The sequence below is a fragment of the Lissotriton helveticus genome, chromosome 8 (assembly GCF_964261635.1).
Source record: "Lissotriton helveticus chromosome 8, aLisHel1.1, whole genome shotgun sequence".
NCBI lineage: Eukaryota > Metazoa > Chordata > Amphibia > Caudata > Salamandridae > Lissotriton > Lissotriton helveticus.
This window is the reverse complement of record NC_136069.1, coordinates 92,843,128-92,863,742: the sequence shown is the minus strand read 5'-3', so window position 1 is coordinate 92,863,742 and position 20,615 is coordinate 92,843,128.

The following is a 20,615-nucleotide window of genomic DNA, read 5'->3' as shown; positions in this document are numbered from 1 at the left end:
AAAGAGACTGATCAATAAATAATACCTTTTTATTGAACACGCCCGTCTCTTCCTTTTCTCTACAATCTGATGAGACTAAGAATGCACGTACTGACTGAGTAAAATGATTGACTCTCGAGATTGACTCTTGATTAGGGGAGAGCAAAGTTGTCATGTTCTATGGTTGTCAGAAACTAAATCCCTTCTTGTCTAATCAGGGGAGTTAATTCTTTCCTGAACATTCGAGAAAGTTTCTAGCGAAGTCTGAGCTACGCTGGCAAACCCAAAACTTAAGTCTAGTATCGACAGTAGTAGACCTAGTTAACGTTTGGCCTAGGCCTTTACTGCTGTAGGTATTATTCCAATGCGCAGAGCCTATTGGGAAGATAGGAACTACACTACATGGCTCCCAACGCGTTTGGAAAGGGCGATAAAACTAACGTAAGACATTTAGAGTAACTCAGTCGTGCTTTCTCACTCAGACCCCTTTTCCCAAATACTCCAAAGACGTCTGGAGTGGGTGAAAGGTAATATCCTCCAAAACCTCGCAGGAGGGAACTCCTATGTATGGTTCTTGGTATAGTCAACGTTGAAGGATACACTGTTCCAAAATATTGTGCACCTAATCTTTGTTCCATAAGAAACCTGATCTGCAAACAAACAAAATAACCTTTTGGACAGTAAAATGTCAGACAATGAGGATGAAAGAGAGGCAATTAGATTAGCAACTGAACTCGCAGATGCTGATGCTACCATGCAAGCAGCAGACGCGGATATAATACTCATTCCGGTCATCAAAAGGAGATCTATAACCTTAAAACTTATAGAAAATGGACTGACACCTAGAGGTGGCACAGTCATATTCGTAATTGAGGCACACAAATATCGGCAGACAGAGGTATACTATTCATGGATACATTTTCCAGCAGCAAATGCTGTAACAAAGTACTTCCACTATTACAAAATAGAGGAACCTCCTGAAATGTACACTCCTTTCGAGGAGGTGGAAGTACCACTCAAATTCCAAGAGCATTTGCTCTTATTTGATGGCGCCCTAAAACACAATAATCACATCACCAGGCTCGGTCCTTTAGGTAGACCAGGAGCAACGTGGCCGGTCTTAGCCGGATACACACCACACCCAGACATCGAAGGGATGTCTACAGGAGAGCTGTTAATACAGCTAAAACAATTACTAAAAATTCATAGACAATTAGTCCAGTATGTAATGCGGACTTCAACAATTCAGCCAGCGATTAAACTTGCACAGCTGACCCCTCACCAGGGGAACACAAATAAAATCACACCACAGAACATCCAATCCTGCCTAGGTAAAGTTCCGGCTAAACGGGAACAGATACCATTCTGGTTGGCACAGAAAATCACCCAAATAGAGGCGGTGTTTCCTGACACCACCCCGCTAGAAAAACACAGGATTCTGACTATATGTCTCCCAATGGGAATCGCACCACACATAGAGGACTGTGACACTTGGGGTACAGTCTTTGCTTCAATCTACACAAAAACGCACGGTGTTCCATCCATTTCGGTAATACCAGATGTGCTAAAACAAATTCAAGATGAATACGGTCCAGAACCCGCTTTAACTCTTGGTATGAAATTACTAAAAGACTTCAAGCAGGTCTCGGCTATATTATTAGCCAATATAAAAGGTGAAGCAGCAAACGTGGCGATCCGCCAGAGGTTAAAAGAGACAGATATAGCAGACCAACCAGCTGAAATTGCCAGAATCATAGAAAAATCCTATGAGGAACTAGGTAGAGATAGTTTAGGTGGAATACCAGTAAAACCGCAACTGACTGAAAGTCCAGAAAAAATAATTTTTAATAATAATTCACCAAAAAAGAACTGGGATGGAAACAAACAATCCAATCCAAAAGAAAAGAAATTCCAGTCCCGAGGAAGGTCTCCTAGGCGAAGGGAGAAATCTCCGAACCAGAGACACAGGTCACCCCAGAGTGACCCCTCTGGGAAAAGATATAACCTTAGAAATAGGGATAATATTAAAAAAACCTGATAGATATCAAGACATTGATACACGTCCCTCTCAATCTTTTCAGAATTCCTCGCAGAAATCGGAAAGAAGAGGACGATCAGAACAAAGAGAAGAGCACGCCAAGTCCAAAGACAAGGAACCTGCTCAACTAAAAAAGAAATTACAATTTCCAAAAAAGAAGGTAGCCAGTATCAAGGTAGTTAACAATGCCGAGAATACTGAGGACACAACTGAAAAACGGAGAGTGGGCTCAGACAATGCTAGACAGCGCAGCAGAAGTGAGCATAGCTCGCAAAGTCCTTATGAATCATCTGGAGACAGTGGACACGAATGAATATCTTCAAGTGGAAACTGCAGACACCAGAGTTAGCAAACCCCACAAGATATACGAGATAACATTACGTATAGAGGGAGATAAGACTAGGAAAATAAGGGGACTATTTTGGGATAACCTCTACAAGGGTTATGATATCCTTATAGCTGAAAAAGACTGGCCACCAGAGTTTGTCAGGGAGTGCCCTCATGGCGAAGAAGTAATTATGCCTGCCTTCTCGAATCAAATCCCGATTCATAAAAAATACACACTTGCTAGAAAGTGGGCAGTGGCCTTAGCACCTGCTTTATATAAAAATCATGTAGGATGGGATGGGGATTCTCCTCCTCACAAAATCCAGTTAAAATCACAACCTACTGCACAAAGGCAGTACCCAATTAAGCAAGAAGCTAAAAAACAGGTAAATGAAATACTAGATCAGCTAGAATACCAGGGGGTGATTGAAACTTGCACCTCACAAATGAACAATCCTTTGTTTCCGGTCTCCAAACCAGACAATTCATATCATCTAGTTTTGGATTACTGACACCTTAACACATGTTGCAAAACTTTTGCAGTGCAAAACTCACACAGTGCTGCACTAATGAATAACATAGTGTGCAAAAAATATAAAACAACCTTGGACATCTCCAATGGATTCTTTTGTCAAAACATAGCACCAGAGAGCAGATATTTAACTGCATTCTCAGTAAATGGCACTCAAAAACAATTCTGTTGGTTAGCCCAGGGGTACAAGAACAGCCCGGGGGTATTCTCAGCGAGAGTAACAGAATTACTACAACTATATGATGATGAAGCATTATCTTATGTCGATGACATTTACTTAACAGACGATGACTTGGATACTCACTTGAAAAGAGTGAACACCATAATACTTGGGTTCGCAGCAGAGGGTTACAAATTCAACTTTAAAAAATCCAGAATTGCCCATCTGACAGTCCTATTCTTAGGATATGAGTTATCAAGTGAAGGTAAAAGCCTGGCAGACAATTTCCTAGAGAAATGTGCCATAATCCAAGCTCTTAAAACACTAAAAAACCTACAGTCAATTCTAGGCTTCCTAAATTTCGGAAGAACATACATTGCAAATTACGCAGAAAGGGTCAAACCCCTTTATGATCTAATTAAACCAGACTTTAAAAGATCCAATTGGACTCAAACACACACAGAAATTTTGAGATCCCTACAAACAGACATGCTAATTAAAACAAAATTAGAAACACGTGATAACACACGCAATCTTGTGATTCGAGTCATCCCAGGGAGATGCGGATTCACATACCTGACCTCTAATGAGGGAGAAAAGGTACCAATTGCATTCAAATCACATTTGTACACAGAAGCTGAACAGAAATTCAGTAATACAGAAAAAAACATTCGCGCAGTTCAAACCGCAATAGCTAGAGAAAAAGACATAGCTGACGGTAGACATATCAGAGTCAGAACAGCAGAATCAGCCTTTGAGGCACTAACAACACCGTGTAATTTACCAACAACAACATTGAATCCGGAATGGATACAATGGGTGAATTCAATCACAACCGACAAAGTATACTACTACTTTGATCCAGAACTAGAAGAATTAAAAAATCTAAAGTATGAAAAGACGTATCCTCTGCCAATCGACATTCTGCCTCTACGACATTACGCCTGTGTAATCTATACAGACGGACATGCTCAACCCTCCGTTTGGGGAGAACAAGCATACAACCCCACATGTGAGATTACAAAAGAAGTGTGGCGCGGAGGTAAACTAAGACCTCTATTAACAAAAACACACTCAGTTGAAACTAATTCAGAACAACAAACTGAAATAATAGCATTGAAAATGGCGCTAGATAATGCGGATCGCGAATTCCCGACACTTATAGTGTCAGATTCATATTACTGCGTCAAATCATACAACAAGGATTTGCAGACATGGATTCAAAACGGTTACAAAGATGACACAGATGCACCAATAAAGCAGAAACTGCTCTGGGAACAAATAGCTCTTTTACAAAAAGAACTACCAAAGACTCACGTGACTCACTCACTGAGTCATCAGCGTGATGGCGTTCACGTTGTAGGGAATTCATTGGCTGAAACAGCCGCAGCGGCAGCCACTAAATCGGCTCCCGTAGTTCGAAAAAAGCGTACATTAAAATACATTGACGGTGAAACAGTGCTGGCGGTGAAAACGTCATCAAAAGGCGACTGCTCAGCGTTACCGATCAACTATCCACTCAATTATACATACATAATCGATGCAAACTCCGTCCCTTTTGCTCGAATCCCTGGAGTGGGGGATAGAGTGATTCCAAACATGGACAGGAGAAACTTGTTAATCGCAGACGCACATATGGGTGAGGGTCTTGGACACCTTAAACTGAAAGATTCTCTGGAAGAATTACAATCACGGTACTGGTGGCCAGGCATGAGCCTGCATCACACCATGTTTGTAAAAAACTGCCCAAACTGCAACAGAGATCGCAGTGGGGAGAGAAACAGTTTTATACCTCGTCGTATCAAGGCAGATAATATCACCAGTAAAAAGCAGGGCTTGCGATTAACATACACAGGCTAGTTTCCACTTATAATGTAGATCCTCAGCACTCGGCTGACGTCCGGACTGTTATACAAAGATTTGCGAGTCTAAATGGCATATACGCTAAGAGCATGTTACGTTTGACCATTGTTTTCACTCAGGCCCACCAGCCTGGGGGGAAACATGGCCAAATGAGCACAGCCCAGCGGGAATCTTCTCACTTCCTTCCTGAGGGTACGGGATGGTGTAAAGAAAAAACCAAGGCAGAAAGCAATCTATAATAGAAAGGATATTAGGTTCGGGAGCTGGGTGGGTCAAACATCTAATAAGTGTCCAACGTAGTCTAAATAACTTGCCAAGAAATTCTCTGAAGGGATTCAGTCCGTACGAATTATTATTTGGAACTAGAATGATTATCTCTGACCTCGACAGTCAGACTTCAGTGGTTAAAGAAAAAAGCTTTGATGTCAAAGACCGTTTGGCTATTTTGCAGGACTTAAACAAAACAAGAAAAGACCTGAGCAACATACAGTTGAAACAACAGCCAACAACCACTGAAGAATCACCACCTGTCCCAGCAAGACCTGTCTGGATTCCAAAAGTCGGGGATCTAGTCAGGGAGAAGATCGCGGTAAAGAAGGAATTTGGGCCTTCTTACAGAAAAGCAGTTCCTGTCTTGTCTGTCAACGGGACAAGATCAGTTGTACTACCGCCACTTGCTGGTAAAAAGGAGAACCGAGTTGTATCCATCGACCTGGTAAAACCACAACATGTGGCCGATAACAAACAGTAGGCCAAGTGGACTCCCAATAAGTAGCAGAACACCAAGGTTTGCTACCAGTACAGAGGTCCTAACGAAGAGGCTCATCACATTCGAAACGCCTACAGAAGAACAACAAGGACTATGCAACAATGCAATAGAACTCAGACCTCTGAAAACCCAAATAAAAACATTTAGCAGAGACACACCAATCTATAATGAAGTACCAAGTGACAATTCAAGAAACAAAAATCCTGAAGCAATTGGAACAATTGACAGAACTGCATCCGGCTACTTCATCAACTTCAATGATTCCTCTGAAAGCCTCAGTGAATCAAAGACACAGCCATCATCGAAATCCTTTAAAGACAAAGCTAAGGAACTTTTGAACCAACTGAAAGAAACATATCTGATTTCTCCATGGATTGAATTTTGGGTGGGTTTTGGTGCATTTATCCTCATACTTTGGCTCATCATGGTATTAACTTTGGGACGCTTCATTGAGGGAAAATATGCCAAAATGGACACAGCAAGTCAGAACATCAACTTGATCCTCAAACCACATACATCTTCACACGTCGAGAAAAGAGAACTTTCTTCAGCCAACTTCACAGCCAATCCTATACCTGGTGGGGTAGCCTGGGACAACACTGACTATGAAATTTATGGTCCGGTCGAGATCCTGAAATATCCACACCAAATTAAGATCTCATTGAGTGACTTTGTAAAACCAAACTCATTTGCGGATGATTGGGACTTCGAAAGCATTAATAACATGATGTCTGATTTAGTAATGTCTGCTAAATTTACAAAACATGATTATTTGCAGGGTTCTACAAATTATGACAGTATGTATTGCTATAACCACTATGGTAATCACTTTTTACATAGATCTGCACAACCTAGAAATGTTTTAAATTATAATCAATGGGAACATTGTGCAACACCTCCAAAAGGGAGCTCCAGAACCGTTTATGACAAATATTCATATTTTTCAGGTTTTAACACAAGTAATGCTGAAACATTTTATTTTAAATTATCAAACAAGACAGGAACCAAAACCATGATAACCAACACAAAGTTGATATATTCAGATTCATTCTTCGAAGAAATGAATACCTTTGGATTTGATTATTGGGACAAAAATGTTGATTTGAAAAGTGTTTGGGGTACAAAAGAATGGCAAGTACAGGGTTTAGAAGCTTTGTTTAGAGCTTGCATGATCCCAGAACAAATGATATTTTTAAATGACACTGTTCAACAAACCACCTGTCTTGGCTTAGCCAAAATCAAAGATTTAATTAAACCGTCTATTCCAAAGCCAACAATGTTTAGCAATAACTCTGATACAGATGAAGAGATAGACGTAAACCATATATTAAACCAAAACAGAACACATCCTGATTGGAAACAGTGGTTGATCTGGCCCACAGATACTAATAGCTGTCAAGACAGATTCCTGAATAAAACACAAGGTTTCAAAATAAACAGGCCAGACCCTAGATATCCTCAAAGACGTCACCCAGGGATAATAACCACCTACAGTGTGGGCAAAATATGCCTTCAATGGCTACAAACTTCCACACTGGCAGAAATTAAGCAACACCTAACTTTACTTACTGATGGTGCTGACTTGCTTGATTTCACTTTGGGACCACGCAAACAGTGTCAAAAGCGTTTCATAGCAGCCTCTGTATATGCAGCATACAATGAGGCCTGGAAGGTTAATCAAATTGAAACAGCAGAGAGAATACGGGAAATTGACCGTATCAATTTGGAAAAATCACTTTCTGTAGTGGACAATGGGTTAATGACTCTGTCCTCCAGAATTTTTTCATTGGACAGCATTGTGTCTTCAGCAATCGATATATTATCGCAAGACTTACTGTTATTACAACATGGTCAGTCACAATTGCGTTCTATTGTACAGCTTGGCTGGACGTTACAAAATCTGCGTTCAGGCTATGTGCCTTGGCGTTTAATCAACACAACGTCACTATTCCAAATCTTTAACCTTACTGATAGACAAATCGGTATGGCGCAAAAGGGTGCTGATTATACAATCTTGAGCATTGAAAAACTAGAAAGATTACCAATGACAATGTCAGAACGACCTGTCACTGAATGGATAATCCACGGAATCATAAATATTCCAATCTCAACCTTCAGGTTTCAATACTGCCAAAAATATATACAGGCTGGCATGTACGAGAAATTGGGAAAGGGGTACCTTAAAACAACTTGGAACCTGCCCTATTCCAATGCATGTGTCAGTAATAAAGGACAGAAAGTGTTTCTTAGTGGCAACAATTGTGCTATGTCACTAAGCGGCACGCTTCTGTGTAACGGAATTAGTTTGCATGGAGCCTGTGAAGGGAATTCGTACAACCTTTCATGTCACCAGCAAGGCGCACCTGCAACTGAAATAGAACCATTCTTTCAAAGACTCTATAATGGGAGTTACATTCTTATTGTAGACCGCAGATGTTGTAGTCTTACGCCCGGGACTCCTTATCTAGTCACTACGACTGCGACGGTCAAGTGCTGTGGACGTTCTTTGTTCCCCAGCTCCTTTCCAGACAGGGAGGCAAGGGCATGGCCCAATTTGAAAATTACTTCTATTCGAATAGATACTTTAAGCAGAATGAAAACAGTGCTTCTTCAGACGCCTACAAGGCTCACGTCATCAAAAGAAACGTATGATCTACAAGTCGCAAGGACGACTGCAGAGATACATACATTATTATCAACTAATTCCCCCGTACATTTCGCGGAAATCCTGAGCGAAATCTTAAATATTTCTGATACCACTGGGGTCTCAAAGGTATTTAAGACAGTATTTTCGATGGCATTAACACCATTCAAAGCCATACTGGGTATTTTTCCAGATTTCGTCCATTCGATTTTTGGCGGACTTCCCCTGATCCTGGGACTAATTGCAGGAATCCTATTCTTAGTCCTTATTTTTCGTTATGGCAACCCATGTCACAGATCAAACTCTCGCGACAATGGAAGATACAATCCTAGCCATTGGATACCGGGACCGGATATCAAAAATCCTGGGACTCTCCCGGCTTAGAGACCTGAACATGACTTGGTTTCTATCATTTCGACCAATGTGGCAAAGGTGTGTTTTACCTGTATTAAGGTGTCTGCTATGCGGAGAAGAATGCGTGTTAGACACCTGTCTGACGCTACAATCGGATGCGCCAGTGGATGCAGATACATTGTTGGTTCCTACCAAGGTTCACGCTTTGTGCTGCCCTCAAAGGCTGCCAATCCTGATGACGGCATTCGTGGAATCTTCACCACTATGATTGAAGAGTAGTGAAGTTCAAGATGAAAGCAGCATCGATCAGGTACGACCTTCTGTCAGCAATGCAAATCAGAATGTCAATGGAGACAATCATGCGCACGAATGCATGGTTACACCTATTTCCGACTTAGTGGAACTTTCCCATGAAGTTGTTGACAGTTTTTTCGAAAGCCTTAATGATATGATGTTCTCTACAGAACAGAAATAGAGACTTTTGAGCAAGCTCGCACACGGCGTTCCCTGAATTCGGCCTTCAACTTTGAAAATAAAGTCACATGAACAATTTTTCCCACCAGTTCACGGACAGCAATTTTTAGCAGCCCCAAATTATTTTTTACAAAATTTTCGGGACACTTGTCTTCTGCTTAAAGTAAGAAACTATTCCTAGAGAACTAAGATTTCTATTTTTAGATACTTTATAAACTTTAGTTGCCCGCTGGTATGTTCACAAATATTTTATTATGTGATGAAATGGTTTCGAACTTTCTTTCTGTATAGCCATATTAAGAGCCATTTCATGTGTATTTCTCATATACCAAATAAGCAATAATGTCTACAAATGCGTGTTTACTTTAGCGTTTAATTCATAGCTTAAGTGCATACAATATATATGACTGCAATTTTTCAGTATATTTGAAAGTTTCAAAATGCATTTATGTATTTTGGGGTGGTAAGGTATACACACTACTCTATAGTATGTTGTACTATGTTATACTATGCATAGATTAGTAAATATGACCATAGTTAGCGTGGAGTGGGTGTCATGTATTCCTATAGGTTCTGAATCGATCCCCCTATTCCTGACCCTATTCTGGTTAAACTAACTATCAAGTTAACTAACAGTCAGCCCATGAGGCAAGAAAAGCCCCCATGATGCAGATACCGTTATCTGACGCAGTCACACTACGGCACAGGAACGTGTTATCTGATTAGGTCATAACGCTTGAGATCTAATTAGACAAGCGACATTCCTCCAGCCCCTGATAAGGCATACGACGTTCTCATAACAAATCAAACCTATGACAACCTGGAAAATCCGTGCGGCCATTGTTTTCATTTCACAGAGAACTTCAGTAAAAGAATGTGCTAACGAGCAAGTCGTATGACATCTTTATTGCCGTATCTATGTCCATCCTTACGTCAATCCCGGCACCTTTAAGGTATAAATATTGCCGATCTTGCCCTATGCAAACACACGCGTGGTGACGAGACGGAGCAGCCATACTTGCCGAAGCCCAGAAGCAGAGCAGACCCCGCTGGCAGCAGCCCCGCCTTCCTGACGCGCTGGGAGACGCGCTGCTTTCTCCTGCCGAGAATCCAGCACCGGCGTTTCTGGGCAGCCCTCGCAGGCGGCCTGGAATATCGAGAGCAGAGAAAGAGATACCATTCCTCATTCATCCTAAATTCCAGGTACAGAACTGAATAACCCCTCACAGAGAATTCTTTAGTTATTCACTTGGCAAAAACAAACTTAACTTAAACTGTAACTTTCTATTCCCGCCCACGCATTAGACTTAGGTCAGGTACACGGGGTAGGCGTATTTAGAAACACCAGTTGAGTACGTTTAGTCAAATGTATATGTGTATGTAAATATATTTTAATCATTTTAAACATCATATGGCTCAGAAACCATATCAATGTTTTTACAGTATTATTTTATACTATTGCTTTTAATGTATGCACTTTACTTAACTATAAGTATTGCAATAATATCGATCCATTTCTCTTGTACGAGAAAAGAGACTGATCAATAAATAACACCTTTTTATTGAACACGCCCGTCTCTTCCTTTTCTCTACAATCTGATGAGACTAAGAATGCACGTACTGACTGAGTAAAATAATTGCCTTGTGCTCACACGACTCTCGAGATTGACTCTTGATTAGGGGAGAGCAAAGTTGTCATGTTCTATGGTTGTCAGAAACTAACAGCCTGATTCATGTAGGTAAATTGCACTCGCAAAGGGCCAGATTCTGAGAATCTGGCCCTTTGCGAGTGCGATTTTTGCATTTGGTATTCATGATACCAAATGCAAAAATCGCTATGTAAGAATTCGCATATTTGCGTGGAATGGCATTTAAGGAATCTCTAATAGAGATTCCTCAAATGCTATTCATGACACAAAACAAAATAGCGATTTTGGACTTTTGGGGCCGCTATTTACCGACAGGTCAGACCTGTCGGTAAATAGCAAAAACTCAGAAAAATGCTTTTAAAAGCATTTTTCAAAGTTGCATGTAGCACACACACATGTCCTTTGGACATGTGTGTGCGCAACACCTGTCCAAAAGTGCATTTTAGGGGTGCTACAGGGCGTCCTTTGGACACCCCTGGCACCCTTAAAATCGCTATCTTAGTTGCGAGTAGCAAATTGCTACTCGCAAATCCCCATTCATTCCTATGGGCCTCTTGGCCCATAGGAATGAATGGGGAGTATTTGCGAGTAGCAAATTGCTACTCGCAAATAAAGAACATGTAGGAATCGCTATTTAAGTAGCAATTCCTACATGAATGCCGTTTTGCGTGTCCTCAATAGCGAATCGCTATGATTCCCTATTAGGGACACGCAAAACGGCATGTACATGAATCAGGCTGTATATCCCTTCTTGTCTAATCAGGGGAGTTAATTCTTTCCTGAACATTCGCTAGTTAACGTCTGGCCTAGGCCTTTACTGCTGTAGGTATTATTCCAATGCGCAGAGCCTATTGGGAAGATAGGAACTACACTACATCACTTCTTGATTGGAGCTGCGTCCGTGTAAATACGGGGCACCATGGGTGGGGGAGGAGCGGCGCAAGATAACTGGTGCATCGCGCCAGTCATCATAAATCTGCCTCCAAGTGCATCTGAGTTAGAAAATGGGTCTCCCGTAACGCTTGCTTATAGTGTAGGAATATAAATGATTGCAATCCGTCATTCTATATACGTTTTTACTTAAGACAATTAGAGCGACGTTATGTAATGATCTTCAGCTTGATAAAGAAATTCTAACACATTTGGCAAAAAAGAGATACAAAATGTGTGTTCAATGCTTCTAGACAGCTAGGCTGTGGCGGCTTTTGGACTTGCATACTTGGCATTACGGGTAAGTTTTATTTACCATATCTTCCTTCCTTCTGACTAAAGACTACAATTCAACTGACCGCCGACAGAGGGCCGCCCTCGGCATTACCTCGTCAACCCTGCTCCAAGGATGGCTTCGAACTGCAGACAGCTTGTGACATCACGTCTTCTCTTTGTATTTTATTTATATTGCCAAAGTGGGAGAATGCTTTTCGCGAAAAGCCATCTGGAGTAGGGATGCACCTTTCTTAGAGAAAAATACCGGCCATTTGTTTGAGGAGTCTGCAAAGCCCCTCCCCCACACTAAATATGGCTTTATATATTTGTAACATGACTTTTCTGTCTTTGTTTTCTTTAATTGTTAGTCATGTATCATTAATGCAGCCCTGAAACACATTTAAAATTACTATTTATATGTGTTGTTTGAATTATGCACAAATATGTGCTTAAAGTACCTTGGGCCTCATTTATGAGGCTTTGCGTCAGTTTTGCGCTGCTGATGCGTCACTTTTTGTGACGCATCGGCGGCGTAAAACATGCCTCCTGTTGCGCACTATTTACAAAGTGATGCATCTAAGCAGATGCGTCACTTTGTAAACCCCTGCGCTACATTATACCTGCGTCAGGTATAATGTATGCAGGGGGGGCGTTACACCGCAAAAAGCCTCGTAGAAGTGACGCAGTGAAATCTATGAGATTTCACTTCGTCACTTCTAGGACGCCGATGCGTCAAAATCTTGCGCCTGCCTCACAGCAGGCGTAAAACTGACGCAGGCCCTTTCACATGGGGCTTGCCCCATGTGAAAGGACGCATTGCTGGAGTTGCGTCACTTTTGTGACACACTCCAGCAATGCGTCACTTTTGCGCTAACAGATACGTCAGAAATACTGACGTATCTGTAACTCCTTGCGACATGATGCGCCCCACATTAAATATGACGCATCAGGTATGTCGCAAGGAGTGCGCACTGAGAAGTGACGCATCGCTGCTTTCACGCAGCGATGTGTCATTTCTCATAAATGCGTCCTTTCACATGGGGCAAGCTCCATGTGAAAGGGCCTGCATCAGTCTTACGCCTGCTGTGAGGCAGGCGCAAGATTTTGACGCAACAGCGTCTTAAAAGTGACACAGAGAAATCTCATAGATTTCACTGCGTCACTTCTACGAACCTTCCTTGCGTCAATATGCCCTCCTTGCATACATTATACCTGGCGCAGGTATAATGTGGCACAGGAGTTTACAAAGTGACGCATCTACCTAGATGCGTCACTTTGTAAATATGGCGCAGCAAGGCACATTTTTTACGCCACTGGTGCGTCACAAAAAGTGATGCACCGGCGGCGTAAAAGTGACGCACAGCTTCATAAATGAGGCCCCTGCACTTCTGCTTACTTTTGAACTGGCTAGGACATCAAAATAGTAATGATGCCTGTATAAATTTGATAAGCTGGCAACCCTAATCAGGAGATTGAAAGTTTGTTGCAGAATCTGCACATTATTTATTTCCTCCACCCTCCATCCCAGATTGATACCATAATAGCAATAGTTTAACTTATATCTGAAACTGTATGCCAGCTGTCAATACTATGCTGAGTTACTCCATGAGGCATATATATAATTTATTTTATTTAGAAAGTTTTGTTTAGGGCAAACATGACCCTTGAAGGTATCAGAGCGCTTTACAGAGGGATGCTGTAGATTAGAACAATTCCCAACTGGTATCATTTAAAAGACAATTTCAAAGGTGTATGCAATACGCATTACATAAATGAACATTCATGTTCATTTATGTAATGCGTATTGCATACACCTTTGAAATTGTCTTTTAAATGATACCAGTTGGGAATTGTTCTAATCTACAGTATACACCCATCCCAACGTGGTTTATGGGTCCCCTCCTGTCATTCTTACACATATTACAGAGGGATGCGACACAAATGAGAGGGGGCAATCATGACAGAATCATAGTAATAGACAAAAATAGCAATAGTTACGTGACAACATGATACACAAAAATAGCAATAGATACATGACGACATGATACACAAATATAGCAATAGTTACATAACGACGTAATAGTGGGCAAAATAATTAGTCAGTAGGATAAGGCAGGAAAGACATCAGCATGATAGTATATGAGGTGACTCAGGACCCCCTACTGGACTTTAGGACAGGCAAGTATTCATCAGTAGCGCTTTCATTTCCTTTTTGAAGGACACTGTTGATGGAATCAGTCTCATTTCCATTGGAAGGGCATTCCAGATTCGTGGGGCGATTCCTGAGAACAAATGAACAGTTGTGTGTTTTTTTGAGTTAATTTCCTTGGTTTAAGTAGAAGGGTGCTAGAGCTCCTGGAGGTACGGACACCACCCGACAGCTCAGGTTTTTTTGCGAGATAAAAAGGTGTGTTGAAGTGAAGGGCTTTGTGGGTCATGCAGACAAGTTAAAGGTTTATCCTTGCTTTGAAAGGTAGCCAGTTGAGTGTTTTCAGGTCCGGGGAGATGTGATTGTACGTCTTGGAGCCGGTGACTAGCCTGGCGGCCGCATGCAATGAGCCTCCGATGGGGGCCAGTCTTTTACTTAGGCAGACCGCAGAGTGTTCGCTCCTTTGGTAGAAGCACTAATGTAGTCCTGCATGCTCAAGTTCATATCCAACACTATATCCAAGGATTTTGTAGAGTCTATCATATGTGGTGTGCAGTTGAGAGCAGACAGATTTTTCATGTATTCCTCAATGATGGGTCTTTGCTTGGGCAGGTATACAAGGAGGTATTCTGTTTTGATGGTGTTTAGTTTGAGATGGTTGAAGGTAAGTCAGTTGAGGGTTTTGTGTAAGGTTCCATTGAGTGACTTGATGTTGTCAGGCGAGGAGATTTTCATATGCAGCTGGGTGTCGTCTGCATGCATGTGGTATTGGATGTTAGATGCTTTCAGGATTTCAGTGAGGGGTTCAATGAATAGGTTAAAAAGAGTTGGTGAAAGCGAGGAGCCTTGGGGCACCCCTAGGGTGACAGGACTGGGATGGGAGAGGGATTTGTTGGATTTAATTCTCTGTGTTCTATTATGGAGAAAGGATGCAAACCATTTTAGTACTGCTCCAGATAGCCCCAACCTATGTTCCAGAAGGCTCAGGTGGTTGTCATGTTTGACCGTATCAAAGGCTGATGAAAAGTCGAGTAGGATTAACATGCAGGATTTGTTCTGGTCAAATAGGATAAGCACATCTTCAACTATGTAAGTGATGGCTGTTTCGGTGTTGTGGCCTTGACGAAGTCCGATTGAAATTGATCTAGTAGCTGAAATTCCTCAATGTGGTTACATAGTTGTACCTGTACACATTTCTCAATGAGCTTTGCCAGAGTAGGTGTGTAAGTGATTGGTCGGAAGTCATTCAGCTCCTCAGGTTTCTTGAGGATGGGGAAAACTAGCCCAGACTTTAGGCAGTCAGGGATCTCCCTTTGAAGTATACTAAAGAATCTAGTAACTTGAAATAACTATAAGAAATTGGTGGAGCGCTGTGCTACGCCAAATCTGGTAAGGCCACTTTCTGACAGTTTCAAAATGCAGGGATGCGCCGTGTTTACAAGAATGCAGCACACTCCTGCATTACCCCTAGCACTGGTGCTAAAAATGCTCCCTGGTTGCAGCGCAGGCACTCTAGCGCCATTTTCCTAGAGTGCCTGTACTGTAGGGGTGATTATTGATGTGCAGGAAGGGACAGTTTTCTGCACATAAACTATCTTAAGAGGCAATTTGCTCTGTGTGTTGCATTTTGCAGCACACATAGAAAGAGCAATATACGAGGAGAAATAAAATATTTCTCCTTGTATCGCCTGTTTAAAACTATGTATTCCCTGGCAGTTTTTTTGGCACTGCCCACTCCTTGTAAATATAGGGCAGCATCAAAAACCACTGGGTGTTGCAGCGTAACGCCCGCTGAAACAATCGTTGCACGCCTCTTTCATGCTTAGTGCTGCCTTAATAGCGGCATTATTTTCAAGGTGGCGCTAAGCCACAAAAAGTGCCTTGTAAATATGCCATAGTAGTTAACGCCACAGTAGCGATGGAAAAAGTGATGCTCTGTTGGCGTTAGGGGCTTGTACATATGCCCCCAGGTGTCTGGGAATACATCCTGCATTCAGACAACACCCTCCTCATTCTCACTGCTCACCCTTCACTTTCATGTTCACCCTGCACTCAAAGCAATCATATTGCATTTACACTACTCACTCTCCTCCTACCCTGCACACACACGAGAACATCACTCACTCTGCAACCACATGACACTCCACTCACTTGTCACTTTCACCACTATTGCTACACTCACAGCTATCACACTGCACTCACGCTGTTACCCTGCACTCACAACGTTTATTCTTCCCTTACCCTGTGCTCACACAATCACACCACTCACCCTGCACTCACAGCGACCTCACTCCACATATGCCCCTTGCCATGAACTCATGCTGCTCTTCCTCAAATTACCCTGCAGTCACATGAGCATACCTCTCACCCTATACCCACAGTGATCACACTGCACTCACACCACTCACCATGCACTCACTCTTTTCACCCTGCACTTACATAAGCACACTACTCACCCTGCACTCATATGATACTTAACTTACCTTTCACTCTCACTGCTCACTCTGCAATCTCACTCAAACATGGATTTCGCTCACCATGCATTAATTCCTCCCACTCTGCACCTTCACCCATACCCAAACTCATGTCACATCACTCACCCGCCAGTCACTCCCTCTCACCCTATTCTCACACTGTCATAATGCTCACTTTGCACTCACCACGCAAACAAGCACAGCACTCAGCCAGGAGTCACACCGCTCACTCTGAACTTCCACCTCTCACCCTTCACTCACACAGACAAACCGCTCAGCCTGCATTCATTCAGGCACTCTGTTCATCCAGCCTGCACAAATGGCCAATAGGCTGCAGTAACTGATAGGGACACACCACACACTCTGTACTAACTCCTCTTACCATGCACTCACCAGTCATTCTCACAGATCACCCCTCACTCTCGCTGCTCACCCTGCACTGCACACAGGCACACCACTCACCCAGCATTTACAGTGCTCACAACAGCCTATACTCACTCCTCCCACTCTGTACATACTCCTCTCACCCGACACTCAAATGGGCTCTCCTCTCACATTGCATTCATGCAGCTCACCGACCCTTACATTGGCACATTTTTCACTCTACACTTGCACCACTTATGGTGCACTCACTCACACTATTCACCATCACCCAGAACTTTCATGAGCACACCTCTTACTCTGCACTCATACAAATTACACCCCTCTCATGAATATGCACATATTTCTACAAAAGCACCCACAGAATTCCTGCTCCTTCGGTAGTTCTAGATGCCTACTTAATTCCATCAGCAACGAGGCTGGTGCAAGAGGGGAGAGTGGACAGAGAATACGGGATGGAGCAAGGAGAGAGACTAGGCAGAGGCTTTGGGGTGTGGAGATGGATTGAGGATTGTATGAGACCTTCAGCCATAGACCGTGTGGTGGGTTCCCGGTCCCTCCTCCCGCTACTGTCCAAAACAGAGTACTTAGGTAGGACCCATTCAGACCACAATCCTCTCTGCTTCCACCTCAGTTGGGGGGCTGAAAGTCCCCCGGTGCCTACCTGGCGATTACAGCCTGCAGCGCTTGAAGACGCTGAATTCAGGTCATCTCTGGGTGCAGCCATCCTTTCCTATTTCGAAGAGAATGAGGGCACAGCGAGTGACCCGGGGGTAGAATGGGATGCTCACAAGGTGACCATGCGTGGGCATTGCGTGGGCGCCACCTGGAATATCCGTGCGCAGGTGTCGGAATCCCTAACCCGTATTGAGTCTGACCTCCTACACCATGAAAGGGAGGGGGAAGGTACAGGGGAGCACGCACGTACACTGGGGGAGCTGGCTGAGGTGCCACAATTATGCAGCACACACTGCCAGGACACACTCAAAGGCGGACCGGGCTGGCCGCCTGCTAGCCTGACTAGTCCGCAACAGTGACCGCGTGGCCCCGATTGGTGCGCTCTGCTCTCCTACCGGGTTGGTGGTGTACACGCAGCGCGAAATCCACCGAACGCTGACGGATCACTACCGGGAACTCTACAGGTCGCGAAGTGCTGGTCGCACGCCCCAACTAGCGGAGTTTCTGGAGTCGATTACACTGCCTCTTGTTGAGGACAGCCAAAATGAAGAACTCGGTGCACCGCTGACGCTGGAAGAGGTGGGGGATGCAATCCGCGCGCTGGCGTCCGGTAGACGCCGGGGCCAGACGGTCTGCCGGTTGAGTATTACAAAGCAAACGGCGACATCCTGGCGCCTAAGCTCTTACGGGTGTATGCGACATCGGTAGACGCCGGCCGGCTCCCGCCTTCCCTGAGGGAAGCGTTTTTAGTATCCTTACCTAAACCTGACAGGGACCCCATGTCCTTAGGTTCCTACCGCCCGCTGGCGATGCAGAACACTGATTACAAGGTGTTCGCTAAGCTCCTTGCGGAGCGCCTGGCACCGGTGGTTCGATGTTTAGTACACCCGGACCAGAATGGTTTCGTGCCGGCAAGGTCTACGTCCTTGAATCTTAGGAGGTACTTCCGGGTAGCGGCGGAAGCAACATCAGCCTGGCTCAGGGCGGGATGCCTGGTGCTCGACCTGGAGAAGGCTTTTGACTGTCTGGAGTGGGGATACCTGTTGGCAGTGTTGGAGACGTATGGCTTGGATGACAATTTCCTGAAGATGGTGGGGCTTCTGTACAACAACCCTGTGGTCCGTGTCCGGATGGGACCGTATGTCTCGGAGGCGGTGGCGATCGGTAGAGGTACTCGGCAGGGTTGCCCCCTATTGCCGCTCCTTTTCTCCCTGGCGATGGAACCCTTGGCTGCGGCCCTGAGACAACATCTGGCAGATGGCATCCCTCTCGGCGACGGGGTTCACCAGGTGTCATTGTACGACGACGATTTATTGGTCTTTGTCCGTGACGTGAGTCACATACCGGACCTATTGGCCCGTTGCTGAGTCGCTTCGCTGATCTCTCGGGGCTCCGAGTCAATGCGGGCAAGTCGTGCCTGTACGCGTTTGGAGAGGGGGTGGCAGACCCAGAGTATAGCCTCCACGGCACAAGAGTCCACTGGCAGGCGACCACTTTCAAATACCTGGGAAACCAGATTTACCGCCGGCAGGCGGATCTACTGGACGGGAACCTGGGAAGAACGGTGCCTTGCTCAGAGCTCAAGTAGGCTTCTGGTCCACGCTCCCGTTGTCACCCTTAGGCAGAGTGGCCCTCGCTAAAATGGTGATGCTCCCCCGCCTCCTCTAATATTTTGCGAACTTACCAATCTTCCTGCCTGCGTCTTTCTTCTCTAGCCTCAATAGGATCTTGAGGGACTTTATCTGGGGTGCATCTCGGCACCGTTTGGCACTCGGGAAGCTATTTCTGCCCGTGGACAGGGGGGGGTTGGCCGCCCCCTGCTTCGAACACTATTACCTGGCGACGCAGCTCCAGTGGGTCACCCGTTGGCTGGCTGACAGGGGCAGGGAGGATACTGCCACGGCAGACCCACCATACACACTGGAGCGGGTTACTGCCCTTTTCCATCCGCTGGCGGCACCGCCACGAACCACTCCTCCACTGTTGGCGGTAGCGTTCAAGTGCTTTCGCAGGGCCCTGTACCTCACGAGAGGGGTGTGCCCGTATGCGCCGGTGGTGCCCCTAGCGGGCTCGCCCGAAGGTGGGGGGACGCTTACCCACTCCATGCTGAGACAATGGAATGAGGCGGATGTCCAGACGCTGGGCGATCTCTACCAGGATGGTGTATTAATACCCTATGAGACGCTGGTTGCGGACACTGGGCTTCTCCCAGGGGGCTTCCTGACGCATAGGTCCCTAACGACACATATGGAGGCTCGGTGGAGCGACATTGCAGACGAGCCGGCGCAGCATTTGACGGTGCAGTACCTGCACATTATGGGCAGCGGCAGACACTTAGTTAAATGGTTTGCTGCGTCCCTGCGGACGCATTCGGAGCAGGAATTAGCCCCGTTACGGGCGGAATGGGAGAGAGACATGGGGCGAGCATTAGAGGATGGGGAATGGGGTAAGCTCCTCAAAGGCCCGGTCCGTATCCCCAGAAATATGAGGTTCCGCCAAATTCAGGTGTATATGGTGCACAGGGCCTATCTTACCCCCGATTTAATTAATACATACTTCCACAGGATGGACACGTCCTGCCCCAGGTGCGGAGAGGTGAATGCAGATCTCCTCCACATCCTGTGGTGTTGTCTGAGCCTCGGCACCTATTTGAGGGACATTCATGCACTGCTCGCATGGAGCACTGGCTGCGTCATCCCCTGCAATTGGCCCGAGTATCTCCTGCACCTTTTTAAGAGGCCGCCTAAGGACAAAGCATCGTCCAGATTCCTTGACTTGGGGATGGTGACGGCAGTAAGACTCCTCACCAAAAGATGGAAGGCGAGGCACCCACCCATCACAAGGGCGTGAATCCTGTCGCTCTCGTCCTGGGCTCGCGCGGAATGGACAGCCATCAGGAGGGAGGAAGTCATGGGACTTCGTAAGAAACCTATGGCGG